Source organism: Nicotiana tabacum, chromosome 6 (assembly GCF_000715075.1).
Source record: "Nicotiana tabacum cultivar K326 chromosome 6, ASM71507v2, whole genome shotgun sequence".
Classification (NCBI taxonomy): domain Eukaryota; kingdom Viridiplantae; phylum Streptophyta; class Magnoliopsida; order Solanales; family Solanaceae; genus Nicotiana; species Nicotiana tabacum.
The window spans coordinates 116,528,241-116,545,561 of NC_134085.1; positions in this window are offsets into that span (position 1 = coordinate 116,528,241).

Consider the following 17,321-nt stretch of genomic DNA (forward strand, 5'->3'; position numbering starts at 1 on the left):
TGCTTTTACGCTCATTTGTGTTTTGAACTACGTAATGATCTGATTCACGCGGCATCGTGATACATAGGCAATCCTCATCGGATCCGGTCGCATTTTTTACCGCAAAATAAAAACGCAAAAGAAAAAAAAACAAAGAGAAGAAAAAATGATAAGAAAAGGGAAGCCTAAAAAGAAAGCCGGGATGACGCATGTTGTTCGAAGCAAAGCATGTAGAAACGGTTAAATGCCTAGGAGCATTGCATCCTCTATGTGATATGATCAAATCTATTAAGCTCTAACACTAACAAAGTTTATTGTTGTCTGTTCCAGACAAGTTAGTTGTTAAAGAACTCTGGCAACACACTCCTATCAAACCAGATCCAAAGGACCGATAACAACAAGCATGACTACTTCAGAGAATAGTAATGAGGAGGAGAGGCCGATGAGCCAGTTGTTAAAAGAAGCGATGGAAAAGATTGAAAGGATGTGACTAGAGATGAATGCAATGCAGCTAGCCATAGCCAAAACACAAAAGAGCCCTGAAACACTGGGACACACGCCGGAATACCCTCACTCCGGCCCTTCCACAAGCCTCCCAAATCCCCTTTATCATCAAGAAAGAAGCCCTCATGATTCCCAAGCTCCACCACCCCATCAACCTCTCCCAACACCCAATATTCCCATTTTTGTGGGACCCACATCAGCTCCATTGCAAAGAACGAACAGTGAGCCATTGTTTCAGGCTCACGATACGCAATACTATCCCCCTGAGCCTACATTTCATGCCCCCGAGCCACAGGCTTACAATCCACACTTGGAAGTGCCGGCAAAGATTTAAAAGCCGGTTAAAGCCCCTGAACAGGATGAGGTATTGAGAAAGTTCAAAAGCCTGGAGCAGTCCTTCAGGAACTTGCACGGACTGGGCAACCAAGTCAGCGTAGCATACAAAGATATATGCCCTTTCCCAGACGTCCAACTCCCGGCTGGATTCAAGATGCCTAAGTTTGATCTATATGAAGGGCACGGTGATCTCATGGCACATTTGCGGGGATTCTGTAGCAAAATGAGAGGGGCAGGCGGCAAGGATGAGCTGCTAATAGCTTATTTCGGCCAAAGTCTGAGCGGATCTGCGCTAGAATGGTATACCAGGCAGGATTCCAGTAGGTGGTATACTTGGGACGATATGGCGCAAGCTTTCGCAGGTCATTTCCAGTACAATCTCGAGATAGTCCCTGACCATCTCACATTATTAAGAACTGGGAAGAAACCCGGGGAAAGTTTTCGTGAGTTCGGGTTCCGCTGGAGAGAACAAGCAGCTAGAGTCGATCCTCCCATGAGAGAGGGAGAGATGGTGGACTATTTCTTGCAAACATTGGATCCAACCTACTTTGGTCACTTGGTGACAACGGTTGGAAAATCCTTCAACGAGGTGGTCAAGATAGGGGTCATGATAGAAGAGGGTCTGAGGTCTGACAAAATCTTGAACTACTCGGCACTCAAGGCCACAACCCAGGCTATTCAGAGCGGCACGGGAGGTGCGCTGAGAAGAAAGAAAGAAGAGGTTGCCACGATCGAGGCAGGCAGTTGGTACAGGGCTGACAAGCCACACTACAACCAACCCAGACCTCACAGGCCAAACTACCCATATAACCCACCACAATATTTCTATCCGCTTCGAGAACCACATTGCTCCATACACCAGGCCCAAGCATACACTCAGCCTCCGGTTCGCCCGCAATGGCGCCCGCCGGCTCCCCAGAACATATATGCACCACCACAAAATACCTATCCTCCACCGAGGGCGTATAGAAACCCTCCAGGGGAAGGCTTTCGGGGAAATCCAGATGCTAGGAATGACAGGTTGCGGAAACAGAGAACTTTCACGGAGTTGGGAGAAACCTACACCGCTTTGTTCCACAAGCTGAGGCAATTGGGTTTGGTTAGTCCTGTCCAGACTCGAGAACCAAATCCCCCACCTCAGAATTTGGATCGATCATTAAGTTGTGAATACTGCTCAGGGATGCTCGGGCATGATACCGAGAAGTGTTGGAAGTTGAGGCATGCAATACAGGATCTTATTGACACCAATAAGATCGAGGTCCATACACCGGAGGCTCCTAACATCAACCAGAACCCACTGCCAGCACACCACGAGATTCACATGATTGATTTGGTGTATGAGGGAGGAGAGTTGAGAAAACCCTCACAAACATTGATGATGATCCAGGCCGCCCCGAAAGAAGTCTCAACCAGTGGGGGAGCGAGGGTACAGTCACAGGGAGAAGGAGTCAAGCCTGTAGTGATATTGGGAAAGAGCTCGTCCGCCGTAACAAGCAAACCCGAGCCAAACAAGTTGGTAATATCAGGGATTCCGCCTGCACCAGCAGTTGTGTTGAAGGGGGTATATAGAGAACTAGTCACCATAAAGCCTGTAGTCCAGCTGCCGATGATGGATTGCAAGGCTGTGCCTTGGAAATATGAAAAGGCGGTGGTGATGTACAAAGGAAAACAAGTGGAAGAAGTTAGTTGTGAAGCGCAAGGGCTGACTCGATCAAGTCGATGTTTTGCTCCGGTAGAACTAAGGAGAACCAACCCAGCTGCAACCAAGAAACCTGTGTCCGAGGAAGAGGCTGAGGAGTTCCTGAGGAAGATGAAAGTGCAGGACTACTCCGTGGTCGAACAACTGAGAAAAACACCGGCCCAGATCTCAGTGCTATCATTACTGATCCATTCTGAGGAGCATCGGCGGGCCCTGATGAAGATATTGAACGAAGCTCATGTACCCAATGGGATTTCTGTAAACCACCTGGAAACCATTGCCAACAAGATCTTCGAGGTGAACAGGGTGACATTCTCAGATGATGATCTGCCGGTGGAAGGTACGGAGCATAATAAAGCTCTATACCTAGCTGTCAAATGTGAAGACTCAGTGGTAACTCGAGTATTGGTGGATAACGGCTCAAGTGCCAATATTTGTCCACTATATACCCTGAACCAGTTAAATATCGACCACGGAAGAATCCACAAGAACAACATTTGTGTCCGAGGGTTCGACGGAAACGGAACAGCCACTGTGGGGGATGTTGTACTTGAATTGACCATCGGTCTAGTCCTGTTTACCATGGAGTTCCAGGTGTTAGACGCCACAGTATTTTATAACCTGCTGTTAGGACGACCATGGATTCATGCAGCCAAAGCAGTGCCCTCCACCCTACATCAGATGGTGAAGTTCGAGTGGGAAAGACAAGAGGTCGTGTTACACGGCGAGGACACAACGTGCACCATGGGCGGAGCCATTGTACCTTTCATAGAGACCGCTGATGACAAAGGTCCTTGGGTCTACCAGATTTTCAATACAGGGTCGGCCAACAAAATTTCTGAAGGAGAAATCATCCCACACCCTAGGGTAGCTGCCGCGACAGTCATGATGGTCTCGGAAATGCTGGGTAATGGATTTGTGCCGGGAAAGGGCCTGGGAGTCGAGCTTCAGGGGATTGTCCAACCTGTCTCCCTGCCTAAAAATCTGGAAACTTTCGGATTGGGGTTCAAACCAACCGCAGCAGATAGGAAGCAAGCGCGAAAAATGAAGAAGAGGGTCTGGTTTCTGCCCAAACCGGTGCCACGTCTCTCAAGGTCCTTTGTCAGAGCTAGTGCCAAGGGGTCGCCAGTCCCGAAGATCCTAGGACCATTGATTGGTATGGATGGGGACCTGAATCAGAGTTTCGAGAGGCTGTTCGCTGATGTCAGTATGGTAGAAGTTGGAGAAATTTCCAGCAGAACAGAGATACAGTTTGTGGGGCCTGAGGCCAAAACCAACAATTGGACGGTTACTCCTCTTACTGTCCGAGGGGAGTCTTGTTCTCTTTTTACTGGTTCTAATGACATGGCATGCACAACGGATCTTCGACCTAGTCTAATAAATCAATCTGAATCCGACTCAATGATGCAAGAGGTCGTTGGTGACGATGAATCTGAATGTGATGAAGGTGAAGCCTTCGAAGAGATAAACCGAGAACTGTGCCAATTTGAAGAGAAACCCAAGCCTAACCTAAATGACACTGAGGCTGTGAATCTAGGAGACACTGATAACATCCAAGAAACCCAAATCAGCATCCACATTGAGCCGAATGTCAGGGAAGAATTGATCAAAACCCTCATGGAATTCAAAGATGTTTTTGCATGGTCATATGACGATATGCCTGGATTAAGCACCAATTTAGTGGTTCACAAAGTACCCACTGACCCGGCATACCCTCCGGTCAAGCAAAAGCTAAGGAAGTTTAAAACAGAAATGAGTGTAAAGATCAAAGAAGAGGTGATTAAGTAGTTGCAGGCGAAGGTCATTCGGGTCATTCGATATCCCGAGTGGCTGACCAATGTGGTACCAGTTCCAAAGAAGGATGGGAAAATCAGGGTGTGCGTCGACTAACACAACCTCAACAAAGCAAGTCCCAAGGACAATTTTCCATTGCCCAACATCCATATCTTGATCGATAATTGCGCTGGGCGCGAGATCGGATCCTTTGTAGATTGCTATGCGGGTTATCATCAGATCCTAATGGACGAGGAGGATGCGGAAAAGACAGCGTTTATTACGTCATGGGGAACTTACTGCTATCGGGTGATGCCGTTCTGATTGAAGAACGCCGGGGCAACGTACATGCGAGCAATGACTGCTGTGTTTCATGACATGATACACAAAGAAATCGAGGTGTACGTCGATGATGTGATCATAAAGTCTTGGCGTCAGGAGGACCATGTAGCAGACCTAAGGAGATTTTTCCAAAGACTCCGAAGGTATGATATCAAGCTCAACCCGGCCAAATGCGCATTCGGGGTTCCATCAGGAAAGCTGCTAGGATTCATCGTCAGTCGACGGGGGATTGAGTTAGACCCATCCAAAATTAAATCCATCCGAGATTTGCCACCGCCAAGGAACAAAACAGAGGTAATGAGTTTGCTGGGTAGACTCAATTACATCAGCAGGTTCATCGCTCAACTCACAGCAACTTGTGAGCCCATATTTCGGCTGCTGAGAAAAGATGCTGCAGTAGGTTGGACGGTAGAGTGTCAAGAGGCCTTCGACCAAATCAAAGGGTATCTGTCTAATCCACCCGTATTGGTCCCGCCTAAGCCTGGGAAGCCCTTAATTCTTTACCTGACGGTCCTGGAAAATTCATTTGGTTGTGTACTGGGGCAACATGATGACACAGGAAGGAAGGAGCAGGCCATCTACTATATTAGCAAGAAATTCACAGTACATGAGGTCAAGTACACTCAACTCGAGAAAACATGCTGCGCCCTAACTTGGGTAGCTCAGAAGTTGAAGCATTACTTGTCCTCGTATACTACTTATCTCATATCCCGTTTGGACCCATTGAAGTATATCTTTCAGAAACCTATGCCCACGGGAAGGTTGGCAAAATGGCAAATTCTGCTCACAGAGTTTGATATCGTCTATGTGACGAGGACAGCCATGAAAGCCCAGGCGCTGGCCGATCATTTGGCAGAGAATCCTGTTGATGAAAAATACGAGCCTTTAAGAACGTATTTCCCCGACGAAGAGGTAATGCATACAAATGAGCTGGAGTTACCCGAGGAACCGGGTTGGAAGCTTTTCTTTGATGGAGCTGCAAACGCGAAAGGGGTTGGAATAGGAGCAGTACTCATTTCTGAAACGGGACGCCATTATCCTGTTACTGCTCAACTACGCTTCTATTGCACCAATAATATGGCCGAGTATGAAGCTTGCATTCTGGATCTGCGCTTGGCTGCTGACATGGATGTCCAAGACGTTTTGGTCTTGGGAGACTCGGACCTCTTGGTACATCAGATTCAGGGTGAATGGGAAATGCGAGATCTAAAGCTCATACCATATCGACAATGCTTGCATGATCTGAGCAAGCGATTTCGATCGGTGAAGTTCAAACATATCCCGAGAGTTCACAATGAGGTTGCGGATGCCTTGGCCACCTTAGCATCGATGCTACACCACCCTGACAAAATATATGTTGATCCTCTGCACATCCAGGTCCGTGATCAGCATGCTTACTGCAACGCCATAGAAGAAGAAGCAGATGGCGAACCCTGGTTTCATGATATCAAGGAATACCTCAGAATGGGGATATATCCAGAACATGCCTCTGGAGACCAAAAAAGAGCCCTTCGGCGTTTGTCGAATGGTTTCTTCCTCAGCGGAGGAGTATTGTACAAAAGAACCCCGGATTTGGGATTGTTGAGATGCATAGATGCCGGTCAAGCCACGACGGTTATGGCAGAGGTACATGCTGGAGTTTGTGGGCCACACATGAGCGGATATGTATTGGCAAGGAAGATCCTTCGAACAGGGTGTTATTGGCTCACCATGGAACGCGACTGTATCACTTTCGTGAGGAAATGCCATCAGTGCCAGATACATGGAGATCTGATTCATTCTCCGCCAACAGAGTTACATACGATGTCAGCACCCTGGCCGTTTGTGGCATGGGGCATGTATGTCATTGGACCTATTGAGCCGGTAGCATCCAACGGTCATAGGTTCATCCTACTGACCATTGATTACTTCACCAAATGGGTTGAGGCTAAAACCTTCAAGTCGGTAACCAAAAAAGCAGTGGTGGACTTTGTTCACTCCCATATCATCTGCAGATTTGGAAACCCAAAAGTGATCATCACGGATAACGGTGCGAATCTTAATAGCAGTCTGATGAGAGAGGTAAGCCAACAATTCAAGATTACACACCGCAATTCCACCCTATATCGTCCCAAGGCGAATGGAGCGGTCGAAGCAGCCAATAAGAACATCAAGAAGATACTGCGAAAGATGGTGGAAGGGTCCAGACAATGGCACGAGAGATTACCATTTGCTTTGTTAGGTTACCGCACTACCGTCCGGACTTCCATAGGTACAACTCCTTATTTGTTGGTGTACGGAACTGAGGCCGTAATACCAGCAGAGGTCGAAATTCCGTCCCTCCGGATTGTCGCTGAAGCCAGGATTGATGATGATGAATGGGTCAAAGCTCGATTGGAACAGTTGAGCTTGATAGATGAGAAAAGATTGGCGGCAGTGTGCCATGGTCAGCTTTACCAGAAGAGAATGGCAAGAACATACAATAAGAAGGTGCGCCCTAGGAAGTTTGAAGTAGGGCAGCAGGTATTGAAGAAGATCCTCCCACATCAGGTCGAGGCAAAAGGCAAATTCGCCCCAAATTGGCAAGGGCCTTATATCGTGAACAGAGTATTGTCCAACGGTGCTTTGTGTTTGACAGATATCGAGGGGAAATGTGTCGACATGGCTATCAATTCTGATGCAGTCAAGAGATATTATGCGTAATTTCTTTAATTATGGCAATTTTGGTTCGTTTGTTTGTATTTGGTATTTATTGGATAATGAGATGACGGAGGCAATTCTTTCTTCTATCCAAACACTTTAACCCTTGCTTCCCCCTTTTGAGCCTTAGTTATTCTTTCATACCCCTCTTTTGGAATCACTAATGGAAAAGACATGAAAAAAAAGAGAAAAGAAAAAGAAAAGAAAAAGAAAGGAAAAAGAAAAATCTTTAAAGGAAAATGAAAAAAAAAGAAGATCAAATGAAAAGAGGAAGTGGGAACTACGTTTGACCTGATTCCTCAAAGAGGATACGTAGGCGTCTCACGGCTCGGTCATAGTGTGCATCATAGTGTATATAGGATGCATGATGAACATAGTGTGCATAATAGGCACAATGTGCGTAACGCACGTAGCTCAACATAAGTGTAAAAAATAAAATTCCCCAAGCAAGAAAACTGGGGCAGAAGCTATGTTTTAAGTTCCAATAAAGGTTTGATTCCAAAAGTTGTAGCAGATCACCCATCAAATTATTTCATTTTGATAGCCTTTCTTTAGCCCCACACCAAAACCAACATCGACGTCCAAAAGACCTCCCGATCAATATCCAAGAGATGCCAAGTCAGGAAAATAAAGCCGAGAATAATACACTGATCCCCAGCAAAGAAGAGGATCATAAGACTGGGAATGAATTGATGGTCAGAGGAATCTCCAGAAGAGAGGGTCATATCGACAACACCCCGATTCTTCGACGAGGAAATAAAATGAGAGAGTCTTATCGGTGAAAACCTTCCCAGGCACCAAAAGGCGACGTAAGATGAGAGATACAATATGAGAGAGTCTTATTGGTGAAACCTTCACAGGCACCATAAGGCGCCGGGAGCTGAGAGAAAAGAGAGAGTCTCATTAGTGAAAACCCCTTGAAGGGCATTATGAGGCAACAAGACAGGTCAACAAAAGCGTCCACATTCGCAAAAAATGGACACTCATTCATCCCCGGCAAGTCAGACCATCGGGCAAGTCGATCGATACAACTAGACTGGGTCGGGAATCTATGGTGCACGTCATGATCACGGGGACCATTCATATCCTCCAGATAAGTTCTTCTGAATTTCTTCTCCCACCAAATATTGGTTCAGAAAGATTTTCTCCATTTTCTATCTTTTATTTCTCTTCCTAAAAATTTATCTTGAAAAGGATTTTTCAAAGCTTACTACCAGAGACCGAAGGGGAATTCATCCAATGCAGGATAACCCCAACAGTCCTAAAGGCTGGCCCCAGGCAATGCAATGTTGTGCCCTGCGTTTTGGAGGAAGTGAACTCCTAAAGGGAGTGGTTTCGGGAGTAAAAGCAGACTCCCACATCATGTACTGTAAAGAGAAAGCAGAAAAGGGGATAAATTGAAAACCAATCCCCAGCAGGCCGAAAACCCCCAGCAAGCAATTTTGTCCACCAACCAATTATGGGGGCATAAAGCAAGAAAAGGGGAAGAGAGGAAAAATCATCCGCCGGAACTTAAAAGTATTCCCGCATTTTACTGGTGGGTGACCTAGAACATAAAAGTATTCCCGCATTTTACTGGTGGGCGACCTAGAACTTAAAAGTATTCCCGCATTTTACTGGTGGGCGACCTAGAACTTAAAAGTATTCCCGCATTTTACTGGTGGGCGACCTAGAACTTAAAAGTATTCCCGCATTTTACTGGTGGGCGACCTAGAACATAAAAGTATTCCCGCATTTTACTGGTGGGCGACCTAGAACTTAAATGTATTCCCGCATTTTACTGGTGGGCGACCTAGAACTTAAATGTATTCCCGCATTTTACTGGTGGGCGACCTAGAACTTCAATGTCGCCCACCAGTAAAATGCGGGGATACTTTTAAGTTCTAGGTCGCCCACCAGTAAAATGCGGGAATACTTTTAAGTTCTAGGTCGCCCACCAGTAAAATGTGGGAATACTTTTAAGTTCTAGGTCGCCCACCAGTAAAATGCGGGAATACTTTTAAGTTCTAGGTCGCCCACCAGTAAAATGCGGGAATACTTTTAACTTCTAGGTCGCCCACCAGTAAAATGCGGGAATACTTTTAAGTTCTAGGTCGCCCACCAGTAAAATGCGGGAATACTTTTAAGTCTAGGTCGCCCACCAGTAAAATGCGGGAATACATTTAAGTTCTAGGTCGCCCACCAGTAAAATGCGGGAATACTTTTAAGTTCTAGGTCGCCCACCAGTAAAATGCGGGAATACAATTAAGTTCTAGGTCGCCCACCAGTAAAATGCGGGAATACATTTAAGTTCTAGGTCGCCCACCAGTAAAATGCGGGAATACTTTTAAGTTCTAGGTCGCCCACCAGTAAAATGCGGGAATACTTTTAAGTTCTAGGTCGCCCACCAGTAAAATGCGGGAATACTTTTAAGTTCTAGGTCGCCCACCAGTAAAATGCGGGAATACTTTTAAGTTCTAGGTCGCCCACCAGTAAAATACGGGAATACATTTAAGTTCTAGGTCGCCCACCAGTAAAATGCGGGAATACTTTTAAGTTCTAGGTCGCCCACCAGTAAAATGCGGGAATACATTTAAGTTCTAGGTCGCCCACCAGTAAAATGCGGGAATACTTTTAAGTTCTAGGTCGCCCACCAGTAAAATGCGGGAATATATTTAAGTTCTAGGTCGCCCACCAGTAAAATGCGGGAATACATTTAAGTTCTAGGTCGCCCACCAGTAAAATGCGGGAATACTTTTAAGTTCTAGGTCGCCCACCAGTAAAATGCGGGAATACTTTTAAGTTCTAGGTTGCCCACCAGTAAAATGCGGGAAATGCATTTCATAATTTTGCATTTAAGCAACTTTTGGTTTTATATTTTTGGAATCAGTAACCCCACCTGGAAGCGGAAGGTTACAACAAAGATCCCCAGGCAGGAAACAATAAAATCCCCAGCACCAAGAAGCAGAAGGCTGCAAAGGCAAGCGCACGACTCAAAAGGAAGAAGGAACGCATCTTGAAAGAAGCAGCTTGGGAACGTTATAGCATGCCCAGCATAACACTTCTGATGAAGAAAGCCATACCAATGAAGAAACCATTGAAAGGCTTAAAGAAGAGGGCCATGTTCCCAGCAGATCAAGCGAAGTGATGAAAACTGGCATTCAGAAAAGGCGAAGGACCAGTATCATCCCCCAAGTTCAAAAAATAAAGGCATCAGAGGAAAGCGCTAGCCGACAAGAAATCAAGGCAACAAGAACAAGTTGAAGATAGATGAGATCTCATGATCCATAGTCTAGCTTAGCTTCTTGTTTTTCCTTTCAGAACAATGTAACAAGGAGATCGGTGAGCGGTAGCATCCTACAGCAGCATGCAACAGCACACAACAGCAGCGAGCACTACAGTCCCACGGTAGTCCCAGCTACCAAAATTTCCCGAACTACATTGACCTGATTCCTATTCAGCCCAGGATATGTAGGAAGCCTCTGAAGCAAAGGTTCGGTCAAATGTTTTTCAAAAATACTTCACACGGAGTACTCAGACGAGCAAAAATCGCCCGCTTTATCTTTGCGCGAAAACCCTTCGTGTCTTCGGGCAAAGAGGGGCAGCTGTAAGCACGTGATTTTTGCTTCACGGACAATCACTCCAAAAGAAAACAAAAATAGTGACCAGTGACCTCGCTGTACAAATTTTGAATTTTTCATGACATGTACTGCTAGTCATTTGTGGTTCGTCCCATTTTTGCATTTTGATCTTATCAATCAAAATACAAAGTATGTCTGTCATAGTAATCAAACCGTAATTCGGTCGTTGAAAGAAAATTCAAAAAAAAATATATATGCATCGTTCGTTCTAGGTTGTGATTTAACTTACTTAAATATTTTTATATGTGTGTGATAATTATGTTAAAGTGTTACATTGTTGTTTATTTTAATTTCATTTTTCATTTTATTTCATTTTGTTTTAAAATTAGGAAAAAAACAAAAGAAAAGAAGTGATGAAAATCGGTTTGGGCCCAAGAAATAAAACAAAAATAGGCCCAAAACCGGCACACAAGTCCAGTCCAAGTCCGGCCTGCCCAAACACTAATTCAAACGACGCCGTATCAGCGTCCTTATTGGAGCCGTTGATTTGATTCGAATGAACGGTCCCGATCAGGCCACTCATTCAACCCCGAACGACGTCGTCTTAGGCAATTGATCTGAGCCGTCCAACCCCTTGATCCAACTGACCCAGGCCTTCCCCCTAAACCCGTCAAATTTTGACCCGATCCAGCCTTACCCGGTCTCACCCACTATCAAACCCAAAATGACACCGTCTTCCCTAAGTGAATAGATCCTGGCCATAGATCTCATTTGATCCAACGGCCAGGATCTAAACCCCTAGATCGTATATAAGCTTTCTATCGTACCCCACGCCCCCTATTCGAACCCCCCTCCACTCATCGTCTTCACCAAACACTGAAACCCCCCAAACCCTAGCAGCCGCCCTGATTTCCCTTTCACCAGAACCCGGCGGCATGAACGCCGATGACCACCTCCTAAACACCCTAGGACCACCTCACTGTCCTGAACATGGATCTGCTATCCATTGGCCTCGAATCACCTTCCTTCATCTCGAATCTTCATTTGAAGATTCGAGTCGAACTCTGACCTACACCAAACCTCACCATCTTCACACTAGACAGTCCCCTGACCTCCCTCGTGACCAAACCAAGCTTGGTTTGGTCCGAATCTACCCACAACTCTTAGAATCTCAAATCTGAGAATCCAAACCCTAGAACACAAGGACCTAAGGAATCTGGCCAGTCTTAACAGGGGTTTGAGGTCTAATAGACCTTAATCAAGGTGTTCTCGTGTGAGAACACCCTGATTAAAGTTTGTTCGGCCTCAAATGGACAAAGTTGAGTCAGACTTGGGTCAATTTTGTTTGGACATTTTTCGGTAAGTTTTTCTTTGCCTTTCTGTTTTATTCGAGTGGTAATTAAGTTGTTAGCATGCTTTGTTGTGATTGCTTGTTATTTCTGGTATTTTTCTTAATTCCTTCCATCTTTGTAAGGCCTTTATTTGGTCGTTGGTTTGTCTGTGTGTGTTCTGAATGTATTCTGTGATATACATGATCGTCAATTAGATTAATCGTTAAATAAGTTAATTCATATAGGTTCCTAGTAATTGAACAAAGTTGTCTGAAGTCATTCGGGACTCTGTACGTGTTGTTTATATGAACGATTGATTATTATGTGTTACGATTAATATAGTCGAGTCAATGTATGTCGTCAATTAGTTTCAGTCATTAATGGTAACAACTTGATTCGTGTTGTTTATTTCTGCTGTGATCGTATTTGAATCCCATTAGGAACTGAATTTTATTGCCTAATGGTTTTGTTCAATTTGAATCAAAAACATCTAGGGGGTAGATTATAATGGCAGTTCAGACTTTGATCTTAAATGGATGCCATGTTTACTTGGTTCAGATTGTGGACAACATGTGTATGGTCAGCTGTTAAGGAATTAAATAATTGGACAGCATGTGCTGTCAGATTATATTCCTGCTGCCCATACTTTGGCTAAATAAATAAGACATTAGGACACTTTAACAACAAAAATAGAGAGGGGCTGTCAGGGATCTCATGGGAGGTCTGGTTATTTAAAATAACTGAGTGGAAAAACAACAGTGAGGGGGAATTTTGAGTTGTCACACAGACTGTAAAGTGCTGAATTCAGGCTATAAAAGAGGCAGACCTTCCATTTAGAAAGGGGAATTTTTTGAGAGATTTTTGGAGCCTGGGGAAAGGGTTTTCTTAAGGGCTGAATATTTTTAGTCTTCAAAGATTCTGTGAGTAAGAAAACTGAAAAAGGAAAAACAGAAATAAATTTCAGAACACTGTGAATGAGTATTGTCTAAAAGAAACTGTGTAAGAGTCCAAGGGGGTCAAGCTGTCCTTGTGGTTTTGCTGTTGGTCGTTTGCCAAGCTTTTTGTGGTCATTGGATTTCTGTTGCTGTTACATTCGATATCCTGAGCTTCTTGCTGTCTTTCTGCTCTTTTTTCTGGGATTTGTCTGTCTGATGCTCAATCACCTGTGGGCTACATAGTTGTTGCTGGTTGTGTGGTTGTGTTGTTGCTATTTGTTGTTGTTGTTGGTTACTTGCTGCTGATACTCTTTCTCTTCCTCTTCTTATTGTGTAAACATCCAGGTACACGACTAATACTGCTAATGTAACTTGAAGTTGAGTATGAATGCAAAAAGAGAAGAATTGAAGATTGTTTACTTTAAGCATAGACTGTTATATTGAATATCATGTAATGCATAATAGTTTACATTTTGTTTGGATACTGAAGGTAACTTGCACGCCTAGTAGATATCAATGTATGGGGACTGAATGTTAGTTGTATATGTATGCTGTTAGATAAAAATATTCCCAATGCAGTAGGTTGTATCCCAGACTTAGTTTAAATTGTGTAACATATTCTTTAATGTAGGCCAAGCATGTAAACTATCTACTACTAGTATAGTTCTTTCCCTTCTGATAAATTGGCTTATATAACTGTTTAAACCATACTTTAGAACAAAAGAACACAACAGCTTGCAATCTCAACCTCATGAAGGTCGAACCCAGGTCGAAACAGACCAAGCAGGCCCGCATCGAACAAACAGTGGCCCAGGTCTGGCCTATCCCGCATGAGCTGGATTTGGGCCCGTAATGATCAATCAGCTGTCCGTGTGCGTAGTCACGTTTTCTTATTCTATAAAAGCATTTTGGATCCTGCTGTAAATAACCTGCGAGCATGTAATTAACTAGGACTATCTCTGTTTTCAATTAGTAGAGACAAACGCGACAAGAAAACGTAGTTGCTATAGGATATCCTTTTTAAAAAATAAAAATGAGACGAGCCTCGCCAAACAAAAGGGACAAATTGCGGGGCCCTCACAAAATATATGTATTAAATACTTAGATTCCGGGACGGGCCGTTTAAGCAAATTTCTCGGCCCTACCCAAAAAATAACAATACGTTAGTCGCTTTAGGCGCGTCTTAATAATTTATTCTCCTTAATTCGGGTGCACATTTATGTGACCCAAATCCAAATCTCAACCGAGTCGAGATATGTCAATAACCACGGGTGCATTGATGTAACGTGGTTCGAGATATATTTTCACGACGTTGCAAGTCCTATAAAATAGCAGTGAATGATAAAAGCGGTTAAAAGATAAAATTGGCACATAAGTTCACGTTTGTATAAAATCAGATAATCAAGCCGAATATAACAGTTGAGCGACCGTGATAGAACCACGGAACTCAGGAATGCCTAACACCTTCTCCCGGGTTAACAGAATTCCTTATCCGGATTTCTGGTACGCAGACTGTAATATAGAGTCATTATTTTCCTCGATTCGGGATTAAAATTGGTGACTTGGGACACCCTAAATATCCCAAGTGGCAACTCTGAAATAAGTAAACCAATCCCGATTCGATTGTCCTTTAATTGGAAAAAACTCCCTTGCGCCCTCCCGGGTGCGGAAAAAGGAGGTGTGACAACAACCATAACCAAACTTGTTCCAACATCTAACTATCTCAACTATAACTCAACTAGTTTCAACTTCTAACTACCTCAGCTAGAACTAAACTTGTTACAACACCTAACTACCCAGCTATAACCCAACTTGTTACAACACCTAACACGAAGAATCATCAACCTAAGCTTCCATAATATCAATTAAGAACACAATGCAAGGGAACCTCAACTCAACAATAGCCCGTCAAGGGGGCAACATAATGATCTCTTCTCTTTCTCACTTTTACTTCACAATTCACTGCACATCTGTTAATACCCAATTTTTTTCTGTATATTTTATATATGCAAAATACTTTTAAAATAGCATATATATTCATATATAAGTATACCCAAGTGTTTTAGTATTTTTCTAATTTTTAAAGATTTTTAAATCAATTTATGGCCTTATTTTTATAGTACAAAAACTAATAATTGTTCCTCAAATTGTCATTTTGGTAGTTAATGTATTTTATTCTCATATTTATACCGAAATATAGCTAAGGTAATTATTTGCACATTTTTACAAATTTATTTAGTATTTTTAAGGCTAAATTGCATATAATTGCAATTTTAGCCTATTTTAAGATTTAATTGCATTTTATACTTATAAAATTGGTTCCAATATTTTTAATTTAATATTTATATATTATTAATTAAGTTATTACCTTTAATTTATTTTCAGAAATCATTTTACTATTTTTCATAAAATAAAAGGGAGAAAGTGGTTATTTAAATGCTAGCTCTATTTCATTTCAATTATAGACTGAATCAACCCCCCAATTAACCCAATTTCAAATCCCAAATTGACTGGCCCAATTTCACTTTAACCCGCCCCTGACACAACTAATCTAACCCGCCCGGCCTCCCCTTTTGATCCAGGTCGTTGATCATTTTGATCAACGACCACAATCATTCCTTTCCTTTTTTAATTCACATACACCCAACCCTAAAATCATTTTCCCCTAACCCGTTGCCTCTGAAATCCTCTCCTCTCTCAGACTCTCTCGAACATTCCCTAACCCTAGCCCCTCTCACCGTCTTCAAACTTTGAAACCACCGGAATCCATGGCCTCTCAGGTCATGAAAGTCTTAAACTTACCTCCCTTTGATCTTATACTTGAAGATTCGAGGTCTGACCTCGAAGGTTTTCGCTCAGATCTCCGCCAATTAAAGGTTCTTCGGCCATCTCCGGCCTTGCTCCGGCGTACAATGGTGTTTCGAGCCTGGTTCTGACTTCTCCGACTCAGATCAGACCTTTTCCCAAGCCTTTCTCATTTCTAGGGCTCTTCTGAAACCATAACTCTTCGAGGTTTTCTCCCATCTTTTTAGATCTGTTATGTATCTATGCTCTACTTGAGTTTTCAAACGATTTCCCCAACTTTTCTTTCAAAATTACTTTCAAAATCACTTCTTTACGATTTAGGGTTTTCTGAAAATGCTTAAAGTGTTTCTCTGACTTTTTCTTTTCCTTTTCCTTTATGTATGTGTGTCTCTACTGTGTTCTTATGTTCTTCTTTTACCACGCATGTTCTTCTACTGTGTTTCTACACTATGTGCCTGTATGCTTTTCACTATGTTCTGCTATTTTCTTCCACTACGATCTGATATGCTTCACCTATTGCTTCCTTCTATCATGTTTTTAAGTGTTCTTACTATTTTACCTTGTTTAGGTTTTTCAAAAAAACCTGCTTAAGCATGTTTTGCTTCTACTATTTCTTCTACTATTAGTTGTTCTTTCATTATGCCTCAAATTAGTCTCTTCACTCTGTTTGCTTGGACCTTTTTACTTGTTCGCATGTTTTCTCATGAGTTTCTGAAAGAAACCTCTAAGTATGCTTCAACTACTTGCCTCCTTATCTCTGTATCTGATTCAAGGTGGAAACCCTAGAATTTGGGGATTCCGCCGAGGTTTGATTATGTGAACTAGAGTTTTTATTTTTTAGAACCCTTAACTCTTTCAGACTGATTTTTGAATCTCTGAACTGAGTTTGGACGCCTTTGTTTTCATACAATGTTGACCCTTTTTGCTAAAATCTTCTACAATGGATTCTTTCTATTGATTTTGCAAGGGCATGATAAATTTCATTCATGTTTAAACGTGTCTGTATGCTTTTTATATATGTTGATTCTTTCTTGAAAAATGTTTTCAAACTAGTGATTGATTCAGAATCCCTTTTTAATAGGTCTAATTGATTGTTACTGATTTTCCTTAAGTAAAACCTTTTCCACCTTTCTGACTTGGTTCATTCATACCAAATCTGTGATCTCTGATTTCCTGGCTGTTAATTGATTCTCTTGCCTTATTTGCACAAATCGTGTACTGTCAAGACCCTGTCCTTAAATAACCTTTATGTATTTGCCTTTAGTTTACTACTTTGCACAAAGTATTTGACTACTTTCTTTCCTTAATTAGTTTTACCTGTTTGAACCTGAATCCCTTAATTAAGGGAAACCTTGTGTAATTGATTGACAATCAGTCT